The following is a 26,468-nucleotide window of genomic DNA, read 5'->3' as shown; positions in this document are numbered from 1 at the left end:
TGCTTACTGTCACTAACATCTTAACTCTCCAGTCCCCGGAGACACTAACCTGCTCAACCCCCTGTCTTGACAGCTGCTACCAATGTCTTCAAGATGAAGAAGGCAACAGAGAGCCCCAGCCTCTGTTACTGAGTGAAGCACCATTTTGTGGTAAAAACACAGAACTGGGTTGGTTTAGGGCAGTGCTTGCTTAGGAGGAGTTCCATCTCATAGAACATGTATCTTTCCCTAGTACATAGAAGGAGGTCAGAGGTCAAAAAGAAGGAGCTAACCTGGTCCCTAATGTTTCAAAGCCCTCTTTCAATAACAAAGTACTCTTTCTTTCTTTCTCTCTCTCTTTCTTTCTTTCTTTCTTTCTTTCTTTCTTTCTTTCTTTCTTTCTTTCTTCCTTCCTTCCTTCCTTCCTTCCTTCCTTCCTTCCTTCCTTCTTTCTTTCTTTCTTTCTTTCTTTCTTTCTTTTTGTTTTTTTTGGTTTTTGTTTTCCAAAACAGGGTTTAAAGTATCCACTTTCAATTTCTCTTTCACAGAGCAGCCAGCACCTGATTATTTTCAGACACATTGTACAAGTGTACAGATAAAAATCTCCCTAGGGTGTGAGCTGAAGGGTCCAATTTGAATAGAAATTCAGCTTTCTCTGGAGCAGCGTTTATGAACTTGTGGGTCTCAAAACCTTTGGGGGTCAAATGACACTTTCACGGGGGTCACCTAAGATCATCAAAACCCACAAATATTTACATTGTGATTCATAAATTACAGAATTACAGTTCTGAAGTAGCAATGAAAATAATTTTATGGTTGGAGGTCACCAGAACACATGGTACTGTATTAAAGGGGTATAGCATTGGGGTGGTTGAGAACCACTACTCTAGAGGACACCCCTCTTAAGATATGTTGGTAACATTAGTAGGATATTGATATTTATTTGGGAAAGTGAGCATTCCTTCGTTTTTATCTACAAACCATTCCAACTTGGAAAACTTTCCCAGTTAATTCTGTTTAAAATTACACTGAGTTTTATGCTTAGAAGTATTTCTTTTGGATGATCAACAATTAGTATCCTCTGGCAAGGTATTAGATGAAAACATATCAACATGTCACAGAAGGGGATAATTAAAGTGTGATCATGATTTGCAAAAAGCAAACAGGTCAACGTTGCACCTCCAGTAGATGGGTGTCCAAGGATCTCCACTGCCGTCCTCTGGTTCAGGCAGAGCTTTGGAGTCATACAGTGAATAGGAAGTAGGGAAATGTGGCCAGTTGCTTCTGTCGTCTGCTTTTTTCCCAGAGGCACACTTACTGCCTCCTGTACTGAAAACTCAATCTGTTTGCTTTGGACCATGCCAGTGGCCAGAAAGTCTTTAATGTAGCTAGCCTACCTCAGCACAAAGGGGCTGTTCCAAGGAGTCTATGAGAGAGAACACAAGAGGTTCTTCTCAGGTAGAGAAAGAAGCTAAGTTCTCAAAATATTTTTGATAGTTCTCAGATGGGCATTTTAGTATCCTGTCCAGTAGGAAGATTAGAATTCTGGTGTGAATGTTTTGACTCATAGATGAACTATTGACATATTGGGGTATATGATCTCTGACACGCAAGGCAATATAATAAAATTGGAAGCACGGTTGGAAAAGTAATCTAACCAGAATGTTTAACATCATGATGGTTACTCATATTATTCATGTAGGAAATAGTGTCTCAAATTCCACTCACGAGTGAGCGTCTTCAAGATTGTGTCTCATCAAAATGTCCTACCACTGTGCAGCAGGCTTACAATCCCCTCTCCTACTTCATGGCTCATCACTAGCAACTGGCTCCACACAGCAGGGACCAGAGATCATTCTGAGGAGAACAGCATACAAGGGTAGTCCTGCCCTTTCATTTATCACCGTGTTTGTTCTGGTGATAATTTCTTCCACTGGAGACATTCATGCATATAATTATTGTTTCTTCTCCCTGCAGCAAGGAATCTGTGAATTTTTAGTGCACCAATACAAGTGCAAATTAGTTTTATGGGATGTAAACTTAGTCCAGCAGTAGGATGCTTGCCTCGATTGTGCAAGGCCCTGGTTTAGTTCCCAACATCACTGAGAAAGGACAGGTTTTCTGCTCAGAAGGTCTATTCCATTCTTTAGACTTTCAAGAAATCTTCCCACCAATGTGCATGGCTGCTCACTATTATAAAAAAAAAAAACCTATACTTGCAATTTGGTTTTTGACTATGTAATACAGAGTTAGCCTATGCCTTCAACTCAGTTCTTAAAGCTATGCATGCTCCCATTGTTCAGGTTGGCTTAGTCACTACCTATTGTGTTTGTTGTCTCTGAATTTTTAGACTTACACATCTACTTTTGGTCTATTTAGGGTGCAGTACCTTACCATTTGCTTCATGATGTTGGCACAGAGGTTAAAGCAAATGAAAGATCCATGGGAGGAGCCACTAAAGCTGGTTCACTATTAAATAGCAAGCAGAGTGGTTGTGTTAGGTAACTGGGAAGATCTGACAGTAAATATTTAATTCCAGACTGAGAGGTACCTTTCTTCTTGATCTGGGAAGAGAGCAAGATGCAGACAGTCACAGAAATGAGAGCCTAGCTGCCCATCTGTGGGTCACATGGTTTCGTCTGTCCTGATGGAGAGACATCTATGTTGTTTGATGAATGCAAATGAAATCAGTAAGCCCAGTCTGATGTCTCAACAGAACAAACCTCTTCATGTGACAGAGAACAAACATTCTTGGGATGCCTCTAACATCATTCTTATCACTAATTTTCATTTCCAAGATATTTTCATAAAAATAAAACATAGCTAAATAAAATGTACTTGGCAGGAGTAACTGATCGGAACTACTTTATTTAGCCTAGACTATGTGTGTTGGCCTAAAAGTCCTTTTCTTAGTTGCAGTTGTGAAATAGCATTTTCTACCAAGAATTGAGAAGCTTACTGAGCAAATATAAAAAGGAACAACAATACAGAGCACATATAAATAAGTATAAGCCATTTAAAAGCATCTATATCAACTTCAAAAACCCTTAAAAATGAAACTAGAAAAATATGATATTCATGATTGTCAACTGTAAGCAGCATATTAAGATATAAATAAGGGTATCCCAAAGGACACATCACAGATTTGTAGAGTCCACTCTACAAATAGAGGGCAAATAGTCATACTCTCTAAAGCATTCAATCTTAGTTTTTAACTGGAATTTCTTTCATTTCACATCAACAATTTATAAATTGCATTCAAAGCCATTAATCCTAAACTCAATCTAAAAGGAGGCTTTAATGAAGAATTAATAATTTAAATAATTCTATGTTGACAGATGTTTCTGTCACACCAGGTCCTACAGTCATTTAGTCACAAATAAACACACAGAAGCTACATTAATTATAAACTGATTGGCCCAGTAGCTCAGGCTTTTTATTAATTAATTCTTGTCCTTGAACTCACAGAGATCCACCTGCCTCTGCCTCCCAAATGCTGGGATAAAAGGTGTGTGCCACCACACCTTGAACTCACAGATGTCTGTCTGCCTCTGCCTCACAAGTATTGGGATTAAAGGTATGTGTCACCACACCAAATTACTCTTTTCCTTTCTTTTTTATTTTAAGAGCTTTATCCTTTTTCTTTTCTCTACTAAGCCTACATATACTTTTAAGCACATTGTAAGCCATTTAGAAGTTTTCTTCTTCTTTGAATCTATCTTTACTATATATCTCCTTTTCTGACCACATGAGTCTTTAATTTGCTAAGTGATATGGCTAGAATTAAAGCTGTGGCTTTGACGGCTGGATCCAGCCCATTCCTTAGCTTTCTGAGATTTCAGCTTCAATGATGGAGGTACCAGCCGGAGCCATGTTTAGTGCCACAACTCTATGGCATTTCAGGGTCCATGAGAAGCATGCTGTAGGCTATTCATAAACACCATTTAAGTGTTTAGTGGCAGAGCCTCTTAAAAGGGCTGCAAAGTTTTTGCAGCTAAAGCTGAGTCAGGAAGCCTCTCTTAAATGAGACACATTTGCTTCTAGCAAACAGAAGCCACCTGAGAAAATGTTGCTACCAAGAAGCCATGCTTCACAGCGAAACCCTGTCTCGAAAAACCAAAAAAAAAAAAAAAAAAAAAAAAAAAAAAAAAAAAAAAAAGAAGCCATGCTTAACTCTATTCTTTTCTGTCTAGAGTTACTTCCCGAGCTCTCTCAGGCTGTCTGTGGATAGAGTTGTCCACATGCTGGGCAATTCTAAGTATAAAATATACAAACTGGATATAGATTCTATTTATTCAGGAAGGCAATATACTCAAAATTCTTTTGAGGGAAAAATGGTCTTGGCATACTACTAAACACATGAGAGCTCAATATATTTGGCATTTTGCCAAATTCCTGTGGTATTGAAAATTGAATAGGAAAAACTTTTTGCCAAGGAGCTTTCTAAAACAAATAAATCTTATACACAAAAGACATGTAGGTAGAGTTGTCCTTTGCCATGGGGAGAACTGGATGCCTCTGACCTAAGGTCATTTGCCAGCTCACTCACAAACATAATACAGAACATTTGGTGTTGGCAAGTAGCTCAAGCGATAGAAAATATATAGTATATTAGCAACAGGGAAACATTTATGCATCACTTTTGAATGCATTGGTAGCATCATCTCTTTATTCATTCCACAGATATAATTTGGAGACCTAGTATTTATACTCAGCACCTGAGGGCATTACTCTCCTTAACTTATGAAATAATTGTTCTGTCTAGTCGAGAGGAAGCAAGCCATTGTGACTCACGAGGACATGGGCTCAGAGTAGAGCAGAGATATTGCCCCAGAATTCTTCTCAGTTGGTCTCCAATTGGGTTCTTATGGCACCTGTGTGTACTTGAACCATTGTTCAATTTGTAGTCAGGTGATACAAGGGCAACGTAATGACATCCTGATCTGTTCTAAAGTACCACTCACCCCAGTCCCCGCCTGGTCCAGTTACAGAATGATAACCACTGAGCTAGCATTACTAAACACTGATTAAGCTTGGGAAGAATGTTTTCAGAGCATGATTTCTCATCATGGAATGCTAGGTATTTACCATATACTGTTTGTAAGGCTAATAACAACCCTGTGTGGCTGTCATTATTATCCTCATTTTAGAAATGGGAACATATAGGACAAATGAGGTTTACTGACACATTGAAGCTTGGACACAGCAGCTCTGCTATTCATGACAGGGACCATCCGGTAAGGCACCCTCCTTAGAGTGCATCATTCATCAAAGTACTCTAGTCTGAGAATGACTGACTCACAAGCCAGGGCTCTATAACCTCCAATAGAAGCCGAAAATGAAGCAAAGGTGACCATACAACATATAATAAACACCTCCTATTTGACTAAAGGCATCTCCATCTCTCAACAATCAGTCACAATGGAAATTCTGATGGCTTTGACTTGGGCCAGGAAGCAGTCTCATGGTGATAACAAACACCTAGGCTTCTCCCTGGCTTGTGATCCCTTCCCATGCTTCTGGCTGCAGTCTTGGCTCTGATCCATCTGTGTTCTTCTGTGCATGGAAAATATGTTTACTTTGGACCACTAAATGAACCTTGGGTGTAATCAAATGACTGACCTGGTCTCTTAAGTCCTCAAATGACCCCATGACCCAGCTGAAGCCAATCAAAAGTCATCTCCAGGATATGACTTGATGTTATTCATGGAAATACTCATTTGCTAACTTAAATACCCAACCTGAGAAATCATACCTCCTCAGCATTTGAAAAGATTACAATCAAGAAAGAAATACAGAAAAAGAAACCTCAGAGTCAAAGAAACAACCTTTTATGACTTGTGCCTTGTGACTGAAGCCACTCCTGTATGAGATGCTTCTATTAAGGGAGGTAATACCTTTACTGCTGTTCCCATGACTGCGGTGATGAGGTGGAGGTGCTGAGTGCTATCTTCCTGTCTTTTACTACCAAGAACGTCTCTATTATGTCTTTCTCACAGGTTCTGGGCATCAACTCATTTAACTAGAACTGCGTGCTAACCCTGGGTAGAGTAAGGAGTACCTAGACTCCGTCACAGTAAGTATCTCAATAGGCTTATGCTGCCACCACCCACTCTTTGTACTCTCTGTCTCTGAACACAAGTTCTCTGGTGTGTGAGTGGTTGGATTAACTATGTTATCAGGGTTTGCTTGACAGAAGTCTCAGTTTTCTGTTATAAGTCTCTTGGGTGATTTTACCTAATGTTCTAACTCGGTTAGTTTTTCCTCAACTTGAAGCAAACTAAAGTTATGTGGAAGAGGTAACCTTAGCTGAGAAAATGCCTCCATAACACTGGCCTATAGGCAACCCTGTGGGACATTTTATTGATTAAAGATAGATACAGGAGGGTCTAGCTCACTGTGGGCAGTACCAGCCCTAGGTAGTTGGTTCTGGTTTGTGTAAGCAATCAATCCTAGTAAGCCATGGGGAGCAAGCCAATAAGCAACTTACCTCCATGGTCTTTGCTTCAGCTCGTGCTTCCGTATTTCTGCGGTGAGTTCTTGCCCTGACTGCCCTTCGTGATGGACTATAATCCACAACATGAAGCAAATATTTATTACAGCAATAGGAAGCAAACTATTTCTTATCTCGTTGGTCAGACAAGTCACCACTTGACAACTGGCTCTATGGAGGCAGAAACCCTCCCTCACTATAGGTTTAAAAAAAAGAACCAGAAATACTGCATGAATACCGTAAACCCTCTTTCCCACAGGGGTGGGGTCGTTTCTCTCATATTTTAAAGTGCATCACGGACAATCTAAGCTCTCCAAACCCAAGGCTTTCTGAAACAAAATTGCAATGTTCTCTTCACAGATAGTCGACTTTGCCTCGAAACCTTCATTTTATCCTGAAGCAAAGAACTGCCATTGCCAGCAAGGACACAGTCTACCTCTTCTCTCAAGAGATCAAAGTGAGGTAACAGTAAGGTTCTTGTTAGTTCCTGACTAACCTGTGGGAAAAAAGGGAAAAAAATGTCCTAACATCTCCATAAAATGCTCTGCCACATTATGAGCTTGAATCATATAAACCCTACTGTAAGTCCCAATCTACTCATTAATAATTGTACTGTCTTTGTAAGTTACTAGAACATGTGAATCTGTCTCATTTTTTACCCTGAAACAACTGGAATAACACTGCTCTCCCAGAGAGTGTGGACCAGAGAGGCAGTGTTTGTAAACTGTCTGGCACTGTGCCTGGCCCCACATACAGTAAGCGTTCAGATCTCTCCTTGCTTTCATGTGCTTGGAGCCAGACTGTGCAACCTTGTTTAGACTCTGTCCTGAAATAAAATGCCCAAAACGTGCATCTCCTCTTTGAACTAATCATTGAGTAGAATGAGTAAATAGGGAACAGGAAAAAAACAGTTGGTTTACAGAATATCAGTAATAGAATCCAGGAGTTATTTCTGAAGCTTTTAGACTCCTAGTCCTTTAACTACTTTCCAGAAATCCACACTTACAGCAACCCACAGGGAGATTCAGGCTCACCAAGACGGATCTGTCACCATATATTTAGACATGTACTGCCCTGTGTTGGAGGTAAACAAGGACTTGTAATTCCAGGAGGTGACATCTGTTCTGCTGTTTTAGCCATGGATTTTCCTTACCCCCAGTTTTAATAGCTTTTTCTCTTTTTCAACAGGGGAGTCAGTTATTGTCATCACTTTTCCTCTTATTTGACCTCCTCTTGCTATATCGTTGTCTCTCCACTTCCTCTTTCTCTCTTCTACTTTCTGATTAGCTAGGCTTCCTGGCTGCTCTCTTGTCGTTTATCATTTGCTAATTTACTGATCACTCATCGCACATTGTCTTGTAATTATTGTGCTGCTCTCACTGTGTCCCCAAGCTTACTGTGACATTTAGGGTTAGAATTTCCGATAGATTTATATGACCCTACAGTCAGAGATCATGTCGTTGTCGTGAGTCTCCCTACAGTTTCCATAGACAGTCGTCTTTCCTTGAACTTATACAAAACAGAAGGACTTTGTTATCCAATATGTCACTTTGAACATTTTCAGAGAGGAAACACTTCCTCATGTGTGCATATAAATTATCTTTATATAATCCTAAGTTATCATATTTATATATAAACTGATTGTATAAATTATTCTTGCTGACTAATCTTCAGCTAACATCCTGAAGGCCTCTTTCTCACGATGCCCTTTTCAATAACTGAAAATAACAACTCGGTCACCATGAAATACCCTCTACTTCAGCAACTCCCTTGAAATTTTCATGTCACTCTGTCCCAAGAGTACAAGCTGTCTTATTTCCAATTTCAATTTTCAGTCTTCTAAGATCCTAGACTTGGGCCTAGTCTCCATGTTCGGCTTCCTTATTCCACATATGGAGATAATGATTAATGTACAGCTATCAACTCATACATTTAATGTTATTTAACCCCAGTTCTTTCTCAATGGTTCACCAAAGACACAACTTCCCTACAGATGTAGGAGACTCAATGTACAAGAAACAACTAGTTCTATGTAAATAAGAATGTTGACTCATAGTCTACATCAGCCAGCTCCGGAAACTGAGCTCCTATCTAGAGGAACAAAACAAGGAAGCAAGGTTGTTATTGGCAGGTGATATGTAACAGTTTCCACAAAGGTTAAAACCTTCCAAGTTGTAGAAAACCTTGTTACATGATGCTAAAGAAGAGGGGACACAACACGATATTTTAAGACAATATGTTAAGGGAAGTAAAAGACAGGGTGTTCTAAAGGAAGTGAAACATTCTGATCATTATCCCCTATATCAATCCAGGAAGCCCAAACATGGCCCCTGTAACAAAAGAAACCATATAGTCAGGACTTTGTTAATATGTGACAGCAACCTTAATATTTATCCTGCTAACTTTGGAGACCAAAGAAAGCCATGAGCTCACCCCAACCACTGCCTGTGCACCTCCCCTTCCAGGTCACCATCTCCAGCTTTCCTAGGCCAACAGCCCCCCTTTCAGAGCATGTAGAGCCTTTATTCTACCACAAAGCTGACTCCTTCCTTGCCTGCCTGACTCTCAGCCAACCCCAGGTACTGGCAGCTAAATGCCTTGCTTTACCATCTGTAAATAAGTACCTTGACTTCTCCTTTAGTTGACTCTCCTTATTTACAGAGGTAAGAGTTCCATGGAATAAAGAGATCATGCACACATGGAGGAGGTGGATTCTCTTTTTACACAGGGAAAATATCACAAGCACAAAGATAATTTTATAATTGACACTGGGAAGTATATACAAACTTTTCTGGAAAGGTCAGGCACAGGCTTGATTTTATTACCAATAGACATGACTGCTTTGATTTTCGTCACCCATCAAGGGCCTTTGTTTCCATTTCAGCTAGCAGTCACTCTTTAGAATGCCATGTCAATCACTGCCTTGATAAAGAGGGTTTGAATAGAAAGTTCAAGAGGAAGTTTTCTCTACTTTATTTTATAAATGTATTTTGAAAACAATTTTCTCACTCCATTTTATTCTTTAATATTACTACATATCTCAAATAAATCAATATCCATTTAATTTAATACAGTTTCTTATCCCAGGAATTATTCTCAGGGTAGTTTAAAAAGTTACCATCAATGATCTTCCACTCAGATGAAATTAGAATCTCAACCAGAGAAGAATTTGAAGCTAAGTTAATATAAAACATAATAGCATTTATTAAATATATATATATATATAATTTTGTATAAACTTTAGTTTTAAACTAGGGTGTTCACAGAGAGAAGAGGGGTCCTTAGTATCTTTAAAACGATGTACATATGATTTTGTGGCTTTTGAAATTATGTGTCTCAAAGGGTGTCATTTATAAACACTTCAAAGACTAATCCATGTTTAAAACTTAAGTTTATGACACAGCTGTAACGATCCTGAGTGTCTGCCCAAAGGACTCCATCCTACCATAAAGATAATTACACATCCTTTTCGATGTTACACTAATCATAATAGCTAAGAGATGGAATAAGCCTAGGAGTCAATCAATGGGTAATGAAAATGTGATACATATACATAATGGAATTTTCTTTAGCTGAAAGGAAATATGAAGTTTCCAGGAAAATGGGTGGAACTGTAAAATATTATGCCTAGTGAGGTAACATAGGCTAAGAAGAAGAAACGCCTCATGCTCTCTCCCATAATCAGATTTTATCTTTGGAGTTTTAAATGTATATGTTTGACCCAGAGTGACCATATAACCCAAGATATTAGCAAGTGGCCTTTAGAGGCAAGGGTTGGGACTAAGGACTTGGGTGATAGCAGATCCAAGTGATGTGGGAGTAGAGGAGAGTGAACTCAAGAGGTGGACATTTTTGGGTGAAGATTGTGGGGTGAATAGGGAAAAGAGGGGCTGTGGGACAAGGTTAGGCAAAACTAAATGTGTATAGAAAATCCACATGGAAACCTACAATTTTGTTATCTAATAAGAACATAATTTTGAAAAGAAATTGAAGGAAGATACGCTTTGTGGTAGCTAGCGCAGAAACCATACATCGTCAAATGAAAATCCTAGTGCCAGGGGTAGAGCGCCTCCCTACGAAGTCAGGGAGTACCCCAAGGATCCCAACAATATAAAATAGAGGGTACTACTATTGATTTCGGTTGCCCAGCAGAACCAGGTGATAAGCCTCTTTTACTAAAGAAAACACAGGAAAAAAAATCAATGTACACATGATCTGGAAGCTTCTTCTTTGCTGGATACCTTTCACTGTGTTAGAAATTCCTGGACAAGCTAGTGGGGGAGAAAAGCCTTCCATGCTCTTCTCCTACAAACATTCAAGTCACAGTGCTGACCACCTAGGCAAGCTGTGGACACTGGAACAATAGTGGCATGGCGGTTATGGGAGCAATCAATTGACTTCTGATTGGATTTGAGGCCTGTTGCATGAGTGGGAACTCAGGTTGAAAATGTAACGAAAAGACTTTGGCTGCAGAATTTATACGCCCTAGAGGGAAATATGCTACTTATGTTTTGCTAAATGTGTATGCTGTCAAACTGCCTTCTAAACATTTGTGTTTATATCCAGAAACTAGTGGTGACTTCAGTCTCTGTTAGAAAGGAAGAATTCCATTTACAGTTGGCCATGGCTAATGCAGAATCATTCTTGGTCAAACTGCTAAGAATAAGTGACTACCAATTATTCTTTTCTCACTTGTCATTTCCCGTGCTGGGCACTTTTACATCAACTTGACAAAAACTAGAGTCATTTGGAAAGTGGGAACCTCAACTGAGAAATGCCCCCACTGCCTTGGCTTGGGGACCTGTGACACACTTTCTTTTTTTAAAATTTTTTATGATTTATTTATCTTTATTTTATGTGCATTGGTGTGAAAGTGTCAGATCCACTGGAACTGGGTTTTCAGACAGTTGTAAGCTGCCATGTGGGTGCTGGGAATTGAACCCAGGTCCTCTGGAAGAGCAGTCAGTGCTCTTAACTGCTGAGCCATCTCTCCAGCCCCAGTGTGACACCCTTTCTTAACCAGTTATTCATGTGGGAAGAAGGTCCAGCCGACTCAGGCTTATGCCACTCCTGAGGAAGTGATCCCAGGGTGTTTAAAAAAGCAGGCCGAGCAAACCTTAGAGAGCAAACCAGGAAGTCACATTTCCACATGGCCTCTGCATCAGCTCTCCATGTTCTTGCCCTGTTTGAGTTCCTGCCCTGAATTCTCTCAGTGATACACTGTGATGGGGAACTATAAACTAAAATAAACCCTTTCCACCCTAAGCTGCTTTTGAGTATAATGTTTTAGCACAACAATAGAAACTCTGAGATGCTCCCTTCAAGGTTCAGAGAATAAGATGGAAGAAGGGGTAAAAAAGAAATTTGGACTGTTGTGTCTTCTGGAAATAAAATGGCTGTTGCAATCACAAACTCTTGTCACCAGTGGTTGTGTGCATAAGACCAAAACCATCTGATGGAGTGAATACCCTTCCCTGAGGAGCCATAGGCAGTAAATGGCTATTCAAGGGAAGGCTAGTCATATTCTTTGGTAATGTAGCCACGGATGAGTTATCCTCACTTAAGTAAATAGCTTCATACCCAATGTTCATGCAAGTAATTCTAATTAAATGCACACACACGAGAAAGAGAGAGAGTGGGGGAGGGGATGCTTCATGTCATGAAAGCAGGAGAGGTACTTGGTAGGAAGAATTTCAATGGGAGAGGACGGGAGACAAAAAAGAATAATGGAATTTAAACAAAGGGCCGTGTGTGTGTGTGTGTGTGTGTGTGTGTGTGTGTAAAACTGCAAAATAATAAACCAGTAAAATAAATATAAGCTGATTTTCTTAAAGAATTTCTCAAGCTAGAAGGGTGATGGCTCATTTGGTAAATGTTTGCTGCACATGAAAAGCCAAGCATGGCAGCATATATCACAATTGCAAGACTGCAGAGGCAGAGAAGGAGGGATCCCTGGGGTTTGTTCCTGGTTCAGTGAGCCATTCCATCACAAAAAAAATGGTGCAGAGTGAGCAAGGAGGATACTGGAGGCTGCCCTGTAGCCCCCACATATATGAACACACACACACACACACAAACACACACATTTACACATGCCCACCCACATGCATGCATGCATGGGTACATGCATGATTGCACACATTCACACAGAACCAACCGGGTTGTAAGGTAAGGTATTTTATGTGGTATGTTTGTCCAAGTGATGAGGAGAATTGATAAAATTATCTAATAGGTCATACCTACTGCCCTAAGCTTGGTCCACTTGGGGCTTTTAACACTCTTATTTGAGATATGTCTTCAAAAAGGAAATGCGTAGTCAGGCAGTGGTGGCACTTGCCTCTAATCTCAGCACTCAGGAGACAGAGGCAGGAGGATCTCTGTGAGTTTGAGGTCAGTGTGGCCTATAGAGTGGGTTACAGAATAGCCATGACTACACAAAGAAACACTGTCTCAAAAATAAAAATCAAAAAGCTACTGGCCTTCGTCTTCAGTCTTTATAAGAACAACTGGGCATACCAAGGCTCTGTAGCTCTCAGGGAGGCTCTGATTAGATATAATAGAAATAAATGAGAATTGCTTCATTCTTTTCATTCTGAAACTTTGAGCCATCATGTTTATCAGCAATGTAGTGTCCCACATGCTTAACCTTGTGGGAGAGAGTGTAGGGTAAAGGGGTCAGCCAAAGAAACCCACCCTGGCCCTGAAACCAGAGCCAGTGAAAAGAAACACCTTAGCCCTTTATCTGGATCCTAAGAAATATATTCTGAGCCTAAAACCAGAGCCAAAGAAACACACATTGACCCTAGAACTAGCCAGTAAAAGAACTATACCCTGGCCAAAAGGAAAAAAGAAGAAGAAGGAGAAGTAGCAGGAGGAGGAGGAGGCCAGTGAAAGAAACACAATTTGGCCCTGAAATCAGAGCCAATTCTGCCCATGAACAACTAAATCAACCAATCCCTGAGTAGGAATAGTAACCAATCTTTGAGCAGAAAATCTTCTCCTGGAAAAACTCTACCCCTAAGAAGTTCTATATAAGTCCCTCTACCTGTTCAGTTATTAGCTGTCCTTTTTCACCTTGGTACTCTCCTGGACTCCTCCTTCCCAAATAAATCTTTTTCTTAAAGGAGTTTTGGGTAAAGATCTTTCACCAGCACAGAGTAAAATCTTGGCTGAGAGGCCCTCTTAGTAGAAGCAGAGCAGAGAAAGTAATAACTTGTTACCAGAGAAAGTAACAACTTGTTACCAGAGAAAGTAACAACTTGTTACCAGAGAAAGTAACAACTTGTTATCAGAGAAAGTAACAACTTGTTACCAGAGAAAGTAACAACTTGTTACCAGAGAAAGTAACAACTTGTTAGCAGAGCCAGAGGAGATTGTTACATTTCTTCAGGGATTTCCCCTTGGGAGAGTGCAGCAGAAGTACCGTCTTAGGCAGGGGCTGAGAAAAAATGGATTTTTCCCTTAGGGAAACAGAACAAAAATAAATAAAGAATACCTTTGCTGGGACGCTCCCTTAAAGCCGGACAGAGCAGAGTTCTGTTGTAGTGGCTCTCTCTCAAAGAGAAGCAGGATTACTACATCCTGCAGGGATACCATTCCCCACCACACACCAGCTTCAAGGAGAGCCGGACTTCCAGGCAAGTCAGGATGCCTTTCTCCTCACAGCTGTAGATGTCCAGGATACCTCCTCTCACAGCTGACTGACTTCTTGACATGGCAGGATACCTTTCCCTCTAGAGCTGAAACACTCCTGGAGAGACACAGTTAATAGTTGCCATTCTTATTGGTCTGACCAAAGCCCCAACAAGAAGCAACTAAAGGCAAGAATGGTTGGTTTTGGTTTGTGGTTTTAAAAGGGTACAGTCCATCATAGCAGGACTGTAGGAGCTTGAGGCAACTGATCAGTGCATTTATCATCCAGAAGCAGAGAGCTGAATGTTAGTGTTTAGCACACTTTCTGCCCAAGGAATGATGCTGCCCATATGTGGATGTTTCCATCCCAAGCAATCCAATCTAGAAACTTCCTCACATACATACCAAGCAGTTTCTTATCACAGTGGTTCTAAATCCTATCAAGTTGATAGTCACATTTGACCATCACGATGCCCTATTTTATTTAGCTCTCGGGCAGTATAACCTCCGTGAGGTAGCTACTATTACTTCCTCCCAGGGGAATAAACAGTTGGAGGCTGAAGTTGGGTACTGAAGGTGCTCAAGATTATGGTTTGAACCCAGGTCTAACCTCAGGGCATACACCACACCTGTTTGCCAGGAGCTCAGGCTACTGTGGGCTGCAGCTGCCCTGTACGAATGGCAGACTTTGTGTGGATGAAAACATGGTCATGAGGACTGATAGAAAACCAAGATGGCAGCATCTTCAGTCACCCCTGTCTGAAAAACAGGACAATTAACAGCCAAGTCCATGCTAATTCCGATCCACATTAAAAAAAAAATCTTTAGTATGTAAATCATTGCTCCACAGACATGACTTATAGAAAAAGCATTTACGTGAAGAATAGGAACCAGCTGAGCACTCTGAATTCTGGCAGTGATGGAAATGAAACGCGGCAGATAGGAAGCCAGGCATTCTTTGTTGACAATAGTTACCTTATGTATTTTACAGTGGTGCAGTCAGAAAGTAGTTAAGTGACTTCCAGCTTTCATAAACTAAATTAGAAAAAGAACAGAGAAGAGAACTCCGCCACTTCATTTTCTCAGCGTTGGCTTCGGGTTTCCTAGGTGACACAGTCAGCCTGACAGCAGATAATAGAATAAGTCAAAAGAGAAATATTAAGTGACATCATTTCAAATAACTTTTAAATTTAAAGGGGAATTATCAGAAATTAATCTTGTGGCAGAAGAAAATAAAATTAATAAAATATAATAGCTTTTTATCTATTCTACTGAGCCAAACTTTGGCTGCCAGTTATGCCCTGATAAAATTTTATATTTGATTTTTGGCTTCTTAATGGAATAAAATCATGATCTGAGTCACAACAATATACAGAAAAGATAAATTAGGAAAGAAAAGCATAAAAACAATGACAGGACTGCAAATAATATAGCCTGGCATCGAAGATTTACAGGGAGGCAACTTTTGATTGTAACCTTTTGAACGGGCAATCCAGAGCTCAGTTTGGAACAAGACAAATTATAAACTGTCCGGGATTCCCCATCAGAAAATAACCTCCCAGGAAGTCTCCCTCCTTAATCATTGGCATTCCCATTCATCTCTCCGAGCAGCACACATTGGCAGTTAGAAAGTTAGCAAAGATTCTGAGGACAAAAGAGCCTTCCATAGTCTGTGCCCCTGAGAAGCCTAAGCACTGAGGAATTACATCACCCTTGGAGCTCCAAACTGCAAGGCTCCACAGGAACAGATGTCCCTAATAACTTTTGTCTGGAAGCCCATGCAACAAGTGTGGGAACATCTCAGCCCCCAGTGGATCTTTGATGTAACTTCTGGGAGATGAAACCAAGATGCAATTATTAAAGAAGAGCTTATCAAGTTATGTCGCAATTTAATTGGGAAGAAACTAGTTGGCTTGAATCGTTAGCCCCAGATTCTACCCAAGCATAGAACATGAGAGAAGATGTCCTCTGAGCCAGTGGGAATAATCAAAATTGATCATTTCCATGGACACAGCTGACTTTGGAAGCTGAAAATTAAGCAATCAACCAGTTCCACATATGTTCACTAAGATGACAGTCTGATACTCACATTGGCCTTCTCAGGTACTGGCCAGGACAGGGCAAGCACGGTAGCCAAGTTTCTCTCAATGCAAATGAATACATTATATTCTGGTAAGTTTTGTTGATATAAATATGTAAGTCGTGGTTGGACCTTTAATGCCATATTTTCAGGCTACAGAGCTAAGAGTCACATGTTGAGCAGAGTTGAACTCATTGAGTTAAAGTCATCATAGTGTTCTTAGAAGATGGGGCACTCTTGAGGTGACCCCTGACTCACTGCAAGACTCACTAAGTTGTTTGCTTGTCTCTGTGTTTATTCTGAAGCTAGAAGAGGAACTTAGGCAGCCAAGTAAAGGGAAAATCCGGCATTGTGGTCCACCTGCAGTTCCAACCACTTGGGAAGCAGAGGCATGCGGATTACAGGACCTCAGGAGTGTGGGGCAAGTCTGACAGAATAATGAAGTTTGACTTGTAAAAACAAAAGTAAATCAAAGAAAAATTAACTTGAAAAGAGAAATACTGTATGGGCAAAGGAACATTGTAAAATGCACAACTAAGAAAGGGACCATTGAAGACCCAAGTTTCCAAAGACCCTAAGTTCTTTCACACAAAGAGCTATTTCAATTCCAAGGCACTTTGCCTCATCAATTTAGACTCTAAACAATATTCAAACACTATTTATCATTGAAATTAGATTCTTCTTTTATACTGTACATCCTGACCACAGTTTTCTTTCCCTCCACCCCTCTCTCCTAGATCCACTCCCCTCCTATTTTTTCAAATAATCATTTGCCAAAAAAAAAAAAAAAAGATCATCATCACAATCAGGTTATTTTCTTAACCATTTTCCCTGTCAGCTTTTAAAACACAATGCTGGAGCTTAAGGCTCATTAAAGTCTGGTTCTCTACAAAAATATATGTTCTGAAATTTGCTGGGTTTTTTTTTTTGATTCATTTCCAAAGCCTAGATTTATAAAGATTTAGAATTTTTATTCTTATAACTTGTGAATTATTAATAGATTAGCTCACTTTAAAATAAAGTACTTCTCCTTTCATCTTTGTGGTTTCTTTAAGACTTCCATCATAGAGGGCACAAAAAAGATTCAAAGTACATGCCTTCACCTTAGAACAAAAGGCCACCTACCTGGAGAAACGTCACATTCATGGGGTACATTACTCCTTATTAAGCTGTACTTAATTTTAGTCTCAACTCTAATTTTGCCATTCTTGGTTCCTTATAATTTAACAGGATATTTTTACCTTTAAATAACAGTCAAGAAGTTCTTATGTCTTTGGTACATCTTAAACAAACAGAAAGGCTCTTCTTAATAAGCCCAGAGCCTTGTTAAGCAGACTATGAAGATGAAAACCAAAGTAAGTATAGTGCGTTCTCCCAAACCATGTGAAGCCAGTGTTACAGGCTGTGACTGGGGGACTAATACAATCAACCCATTTTCTATGACTCTTTGGAAAGTCCTATCTCAATTTATTTCAAATGGCTTGGACCTTCTTTCTCTACATGTATGCTGACTAGGGATTAGGACCACTGATTGTCTGAGCCATTATATAAGTCCCTTCTGTGTCTTTAGACTCAGAATCAGAGTATATTCTAATGAACTAGGATAGATGTAATACTCAGACCCCAGAAAGAAAATATCTCTTCTTTTGGGATGAGCCTTGGCCACAGTACCACTCCAAGACCTGGAACAGAGGGCTATTCATGGTGTTTTTAACTAGAGCTCTGTTCACCACAGTGGCCTGCTCTTTCACAGCCTCTCTGAGTGCTCGGAGGTCCTCTGTATCCAAGGCTTCCTACTCCTTGGTCATGATCCAAATCTACGAAATCAGCCTCACCCACTTGGACAGATTCTTGAGATCCTCAGAAGACAAAGACATCTTAGATGATTCCCTCTTTCCTCAATTTATTCTAGCTTCAACTGGCTTCAGCTGCTCCCCCATGTCTTATGGAAGCAGCAGCTCTTCTTCCTTATGCACCCATTTAGAGATAATCCTTTGCTGTTATTGCTTTGTTTTTCATGACTGGGTTTCCTATGAATGCCTGGCAGTCCTGGAACTCACTGTGTAGACTAGACTGGCCTCAAACTCACAGAGATTAGCCTGCCTCTGCCTCCCTGAGTCCTGGGTTAATGGTGAACACCACCATTGCCTGGCTAGAGACACTCTTTAGGAAATATCTCCTGCTGCTAGAGATGCCTGTAGCTAATGGAAACCTGGGCACTATCAGAATGATGTTTCCTTTGCCATGTCTTATTGCTAGAAGCACATTTTTTTTTATCTAAGATGCCTCACCAACTTCTTTGACCTAAGTTAACAGTATGCACAAGGTATTCCAATCACTTTCTGTCCCCATGAGGAAAATAACCACATTAGGTCACTGAAAAAATGATGGATTCTTGAGGCCGATGCCTGTAGATCCCACAGATCTTCTCCAACATTCTCTTTCGGTCATTTATTATCTCAGCCTCCAACTCCAACAGGAATTCTCTGGGAAGCCAGAAAGCAAACCTGTCAGAGAAGCAAGTAGACCGCCAGCAAAGCCGGCAGGTGAGCTTCAGAACTCTCACAATCCAGTCTGCTCCCAGGAAATACTCCTATTGACACACACACACACAAAAAAAAAAAAAACAACAATCATTCCCATAGAAACAGATGCTTCCATGATACTTGGAAGCTTTGAACTCACCTGCAAGTCTAAGGGCCACTGTAGGAATAGCATGACTGCACTGCCAATCAAAATTCATCGTCTCCTCTGACTGTAAAACTTCCATCCAAGAAATCCTGCCTACTAGCCACATACTGGCCAATCAGAGCCACTCTCATTTGAATGGCAGGCACCAAAGCCCCCAAAGAAGTAGGCTCCTATTTGAAAACAGCCACAGTCTATCACTGTCTAAATACTGCCCTGTGCTCCAACCACTTGCAGTATGTTCAACAAACTTGCCTTTTCGACTCCAGTTTGCCCAGGGACAGTCACTGTCATACAGGAGTGTCCTGCTACACAGAGTTTCATCTGGGCTTGTGAAGAAGATATGGTGAAAGCACTCTATACAAAGAGTTCACAATTAAAAAAAAAAAAAAAAAGGATCCACAAGCTGCTGATACAGCAGTCAGATAGTACCTTTGTTAGTAAAGTTATAAGAACATTCAATCAATGTGTCTACCATCAGTCACTGGCCAAGAGTTAGATCTCTATTCAAATAGGTCTTAAGATCCAGTGGCTTCGTGTAAACACACTTCCCTATGTACAAACTTTCTGACTAACAGACTTAGTAGGATATATAGTTCTCATCTGATTTTATAAATGACAGAGATCTATACAACGACACACAAATAATATAAAAGACATCTACTTAATCTTTGAGCTAGTCACTGTTAATATCAATAAAACTGATACATTGGCTCTTATAATTTATTTCATTCATCAAAATTGCCACCATGTAATGGAATCCCTCTTCCTAACCCTGTTTCTTTCTCCTCTCCCTAGTTTGGGCTCTTGGTATCTTTCTTCTTTGACCTCTCTTTTTATTCAATTATCAGTGCAAACTAAGTCTGCTATGCACAAATATTTCTCCTGGGCTCTATCCTTGGTAAAAGGCTCAGCCAATAGCAATTTGTCCTTTATGTTGTCACATCTAACATAATTACTGATATCATCATCATAGCAGAGCCACATAGGTTTTAAGAGGTCCTAAACCTATTGGCATATACACAGTGGTTTTATGCCACAATTTTCCTATGATTAAAGTTATACTTGGTTATTAATTGATCAGTAAACACAGAAACACTAATGGGAAAATTAAACCTCATACTAAAACAAATTCCAAAACTAGTAAAATTTGTTCTTTTGTATAATCTGTCATCAGGAGGCTATCTAGGGACTGGAAAGATAGCTTGGTGGTCAAGGCCTCTTGCAGAGGACCTGAATAAGATTCTTAGCAACCATGACTGATGACTCACCATTATGCATACCTCCAGCTTCAGAAAATCCAGTGCCCTCTTCTGACCTCAACAAAGAACTGTACTCACAGACACAGACATATACACATAATTAAAAACAGTAAAATAAATCTTTTAAAATGTATGCCTATATCTAGACTTTGATGACATATTGGCAATATAAGAACTATGAGCAAAAGGCAAGAGGCAGAAATTATCCTTTTAGAAGTTATTCTTTATAGAAACTGCAAATAAATATTTCCTTATGACACTTTGTACTACATATGTATACAAACGACATTCTCGGTGTTGATGATTATAAAAACAAAATATCCATCCGCTCAAAAATAAAGGTTGACACACAACCTTGCAGCATCAAACATTCAGTCAAGATCAAATTTTTTATGTAAAAATAAACAAGCACATTCATCTAATCAGTGTGTAAATTTACTTTCACCTTTAGAGGTGAAATTATGTGTGCACTGAAGAAGTGTTTGGAAAAAGCATGTTTTAAAAGTATTTCATTTTTCAGTAAATAATTTAGTAGATAGAAATATAGAAAGGCTGTATAGTAATACAATATCTCTGCCCAGTTGGTTTTGTTCTTTCTCTACATACCCAGAGCCCTTCCATTCATTTCTAGAGGAGACAAAAGTTCCTAATTCATGGACACCAACGTCTCAGTGCTGAGTGCAAGACAGAAATGAGAACTCACCGGGCTCTGTCATTCATGCTGCTTCAGAATTTTGCCTCAGGTGTCGGCCTCTGCAGGAGGGAAGAGTCAGCTGTGGGATACAGAGTAATTAAAAACACCGTAATGATTCATCCTCCCTGTGCCAATGCTGCTAAATACTTCCGAGTAATGTAGAACTGGGGCCAAGAAACATTGCTGCTTCTGAGAAGAATGCCAAACAGTACAAGTAAGGAACAATGTTGCAATTATTTTCTAATTTTATGGGCTCTTTTTGTTCTCTTTCTAGGCACATTCATTTGTTAATGGGCCATCTTAAATATCACAGTCAGAAGAGAGCATTACTGCAGAGGTGGTCTCCTGAGGCTTGGGAGAGGGGGCTGGAGCAGCAGAGTCTGAATCCTAATCCAGATTTTGCTGTTTAATAGCTGAGTTCCTTGATATCCGACCTCCCTTCCTTTATCTGTTCAAAAAAAAAAAATGACTGGGAACTATTACTTTAAAGATAAAATAATTTATGGATGCAACAAATGCATGCCCAGATTTTTAAAAATATAATGCCACATTATGTCACATCTATGTTTTTTTGACAATGCTAATGATTGAACCCAGGGTCTTGGCGATGCTAAGCAAGAGATCTGCCCCAGAGCTAAATCTCTAGCCATCACATCCCCGTCTACGTTTTTATATTTAGGTTAATAACATCTACTTCATAGGGCACAGCCAAGTGCAATGCTACTTGACACATTTGTTCATATTAACACTGAATATGCAGTCAGTATTTGAATATAGCTTTTAACCTAGTGATAGTCCAAGATGCTTTGCTCCACTGAGACATGATGCATAAGTAAATAGAATTAAACCTCCAAGACAGAGACATCGGGTTCAGATCTCAACTCTATCACTCACCAGCTATTGGGATATTGGACAAGGTACTAACATAGCTATATCTAAAGGTTTAACAAGAACAATACAGATGAGTTCACAGCACTGCTGTAAGACCTAATGTTCAATGTATATCAGATACAATACTTTTCAATAATAAAATGTCGCTCACTTACACTGTGTTGTAGATCCACATCTAATCTGCCATAAATGACTTCTTAGTGTTCATGTTCTTCTCATTGTAACAATGAGCTCAAAGCCTGTGTGGGCCTCTTTGTCTCTGCTTGTGTTCACATAGCTAACATTACCTAATGTAACTACAAAATATTTGGGTCGCCTTTCCTCAGCATCTTTCTATTCTACCCCCAATGCAGTCAGCTTGTAGTATTTTGTGACCCTTCATTAGCCAATTTTGTCAGCACATTTCTTGTATCTGCAGGGCTTCAGTGCCTGACACTGCACCCACACATTCTCCATCACGTACCTTGGCATGTGTTGTGTTTATCTTTATTAGTTGGCTGTTCACACACTAACTCAGCGTAACTAACTCAGTACGACAAGCACTTCAAACTAGAAACTGTCATTTGATCAATACCTTTGTCCTGTTTGCCCACCATGTGGTCCGGTACATCTTTATTCAATAGCTGAGAAAGTAGATGCCTGGTCTAGAACTTAATGGGGTTATCTAAAGTAAAATTATGTAGTTCAGCATCTCTTAATATCTCCACACATTCTGGAGTTGCCCCCTTGGGTCCATTTGTTTGCTGTGAAACTTATCTTGTGACTTTCTTTTAAGATGCATCCTACTGTGTTTCCCAGGCTAGTTTCAAACGCATCATCTTCCTAAAGACTGTGATTATTAGCATGCCCTTAACTATGTTTTGCTCCTGAGTCTGTTTTTAATTTTATTTTTATTTTATGTGTATGAGTGTTTGCCTGCATATATGAATGTTCACCATAGGTGCCTAGTGCAGCACAGAGGATGGAAGAGGGCATCAGATCCTCTAGACCTGGAGGTTCAGGGGATTGTGAGCTACCACATGAGTGCTAGGATCTGAACCTGGGTCCTTGGTGAGCTCAGCAAGTGATCCTATGTGCTGAGTCATCTCTCCTCCCGTGAATCTGTATTTAAATATTATTTTGTTTTTAATTATGTGTATATATGTGTATGTGTGTGCATACATGAGTGCTGCTACACTCATGGTGTTCAGAAGACGCCATAGTAGTCCCCCAAACAAGACTAATTGACAGCTGGGAGCTGCCAAACTCGGGTGGTAGGAACCAAACTTAGGTCCTCTCTCAGAGCAGTGTGTGCTCTTAACTACTGAGCCATCTCTGCAGCAGCACTGCCCCACAAAGTCTGTTTAAAGTTTTTATGTTATATTTTATTCATTTTCTCTTCACTTTTCTGTATAAACACACACGTGCATGCGCACGTTGGGGTGTGTGTGTGTGTGTGTGTGTGTGTGTGTGTGTGCAATCGAAAGTCATCCATAAGCTTCATACTCTGCAAAACATGACTTGATTTTCTGCCCAGGTCTTTTCCTCCTGGTGGTGATCATTTGTGGTGGTCAGAGTTTCATCATTAGCTCCTCTATTCCTTCATGGAATACTGTCAACGTTCTGGGGAGACAGCTGCTGTGTTCTCTGTAGACTTCAGCTTTGTGTACTGAGGTCCATGCTACTACATGAGACTCCTTTAGGCAGAAAAGTTCTGGAGGAAGAAACACTAGCCATAACAAGAGCTTGAGAGTCAGAGGCAATCTGGAAGGATGTGTGGAACTTTTGGTGGTTCCTTAGCATTCTGCCTAAGAGAGAAACCCATGCCATGGTTACTGTACCCTCCTTCCCAAACATTGCAATTGGCCTAAGCTCACGAGCACCTTCACTGGTAACCCTCACCTTCCTCAGGGTGATTGACATCCCCATTGTTACCGTCTTCTCTGCATACACATGAGGCTCCTGACTGTTTCTCTCCCCCATGTCCATCCTAGACTGTCCCCTCTCCATCTCTAGTTTTAACCTTTTCTCCTAACTCTTAAATACCCATATGTTTATTTCTATATTCTATTACTATAGCTTTTCCCCTTGTATTTCCACTGTAAGTCTCTATTGTGATACCATGGCAGGTTTTTAGTATATTTTAAAGTAATTTGTTTTCCTAAAGTGTAGCACAGTAACGCATACAAGGTGACTTTATCTCTCCCATTTCTGGTAACAATTCATCTTTAGTGAACAATTCAAATTGTTTAGTATTAAATTCATTGAGCAATTTCCTTGCCATGCTTTCCATCCTGTAGGAAATGAAGTCAAGACCTTTCTTCTTACGTGATGACCAGTCAGTCCTTCCGTGGTGTCTGATGTGGCCCCTTACCTGCTCCTCTTCCAGTGATCCACACTATGGCAGTACACACAGCAGCCCTCTGAAACGCTTCGGGAACAGAAGTGCTTGTGAGAATGTTGTGCAGCTTTTCTGTAACTGCACAGCATCCTTCAGAAAACAGTGAGTTTCCCAGAGACACAAAAAGACACCCCCTTCTCCAGAGCTTGTCAGGTTCCTGTGACAGCAAGGGGGAGGGACAAAACCTCCTTCAGATTCAAATATCAAAATATGCCAGCCTAGGATTTGAAGAGATCAGTCCTTGGAGGCTGTATTTAGGGATCTGTCCTGTCTGTGCTGTGTCTGGGCAGAGTTGTCTGTGCTGTGTCTGTGTCTGTGCCTGTTCCTGTTTCTGTGCCTGTGTCTCTATCTCTCTCTGTACCTGAGTCTGTATTTGTGTGTGCCAGTTTCACCTGTTTTTGTGTCTTGTTCTGTGCTATTCCCAAACTTTTTCAAACAAGAAATAATTTTCTAGTCTGTGGGTTGCTGAAGTTATGGGATTGTGTAGAGATAGTGGAGATTTATTCTTATACACAGTCTCTAACCCCTAATTTTTCTCTTACATATCGTATATGCATTGTGAAAATTCGGAACACACAGATGCAGCCTTTATTTCTTCTCACTGTTGGCGGTTTTAGCTCACACAGCGATGAGGCAAGAAATGTCTCACTGCAGATCTAGGGGGAAAAAACCAAGGGGGAAACGAAAAACCTTGGGATGAGGATGAAGAAGATGAATTCAGATTAGCTCAGGTTTCCTAAATCTTCTCTCTCTTCTCATGCCACTGGGCCTACTCTGGGAAGGATGGGCTGTGGTACCAGCAGTCACTGCTGTAGAACTAACTAGCCATTTCTGGAATTTCCCAAAAGGAAGAAATGACAGGAGCAGTGTTTGCTTAATAGGCCTCTATCATGAGCTGTCATGACCAAATGGCTCTGAATTGGGCCACAAGAGAGAAGGGCAGCTCTGTGTGGCACACACGCCTGGAGTCCCGGGGTCTTGGGAGTCCAGAGGTTCAGAGCCTATATGGGCGAATCAGCAAGACTCGACTTCTGTGCTTCCCTTTTCCAACAATAAAAGAGAGAAAAAGTAAGAACGGGAGAGCTTTATTCCATGCCTGGCTCACGCTGGGCCTGGGACAGCAGCTTCTTCTCTGAGGCTGTCATCTTTGATTGCCATGGAGTAGGTGTTGAGAGATTCACTTTGTCTTTCTTCCTGTCTCCAAAGTGCTGAAGATCTGAAGTCCTAGTTTAAAAACTAGCTATTTCTAAATGTCAAATACATCATTTCAATCGCTTTTATTCAACTGATGCTCATTGCGTGCCTATCGCATATTAGATGTCATATGTACTCAGATCTTGGATGGAAATGAGACAAAGAAGGCAAAGGCTGATTTCACACCCTCACAGGTGGGTGGGAGGCCAGGAACCAGACCAGGGTAGTCATAGGCACAGAGAGAAGAGGTTCGAGGTAGTCGTGACACAAGTGATGGCATCTCAGACAGACAGACAGAAAGCCCTTTACAGGATGACAAAAGTCAGCCTCTGAGAGCTTTTACACCCGGAGCAGTACATAACACCTCAGATTTCTAAAGCCTTACTTTGGCTTTATGCAAAAAAGAGACTAGAACAAAGAGAAAGGTCATTCAGGGAGTCTAGCAGTCACTTCAGCAAGACGACAAGAGAAGGTGGCAGTTGAACTGTATTACTATTGTAAAATCACCTCTATGCTGCTGTGGCGAAACACCATGACCAAGCAACTTGTAGAAGAAAGTTTATATTTGCTTAAGTTTCCAGGGCATTAGAGTTCACAGTGGCCACAGACAGGCAAGGTAGCCAGTTCAAGTAGCTGAGAGATCACATCTTGAAACACAATCATAAAGCAGAGAGAAAGCAAACAAAGTGGCTAGAGCGGGGGTTCTCAACCTTCCTAATGCTGCAATCTTTTAATTCAGTTTCTCATGGTGTAGTGACCCCCAACCAGCAAATTATTTTCATTGCTACTTGATAAATGTAATTTAGCCACTGTAAATATCTGGTATTTAGAATATCTGGTAGGGGACCCCTGAGGGGTCACAACCCACAGACTGAAACCCACTGCTGCCAGAGGATTTAAACACCCGAAGTTCCCGAGTGATGTAGTTCCTCCAGTAACGCCACACCACCCAAACCTCCACAGTGCCACCAACTGGGAGTCTAGTATTCAAATGCCTCAGATGATGGGGAACAATTTTGATCGAATCACCACAGGTATTTGAGATACAAAATATGCAGGATTTAATGCATCTGAAGAGACAAGTGAGGAACAGATAATGTTTTCTTTGAGAATCCTTCTTCTATTGTGTATGTTTTTCTATAAATCATGCTCCAGGGCTGTAATAATAACACAAA

The sequence above is a fragment of the Chionomys nivalis genome, chromosome 16, assembly GCF_950005125.1.
Source record: "Chionomys nivalis chromosome 16, mChiNiv1.1, whole genome shotgun sequence".
Classification (NCBI taxonomy): Eukaryota; Metazoa; Chordata; class Mammalia; order Rodentia; family Cricetidae; genus Chionomys; species Chionomys nivalis.
The sequence above is the reverse complement of the archived record's forward strand: the minus strand, read 5'-3'. Positions refer to the sequence as shown.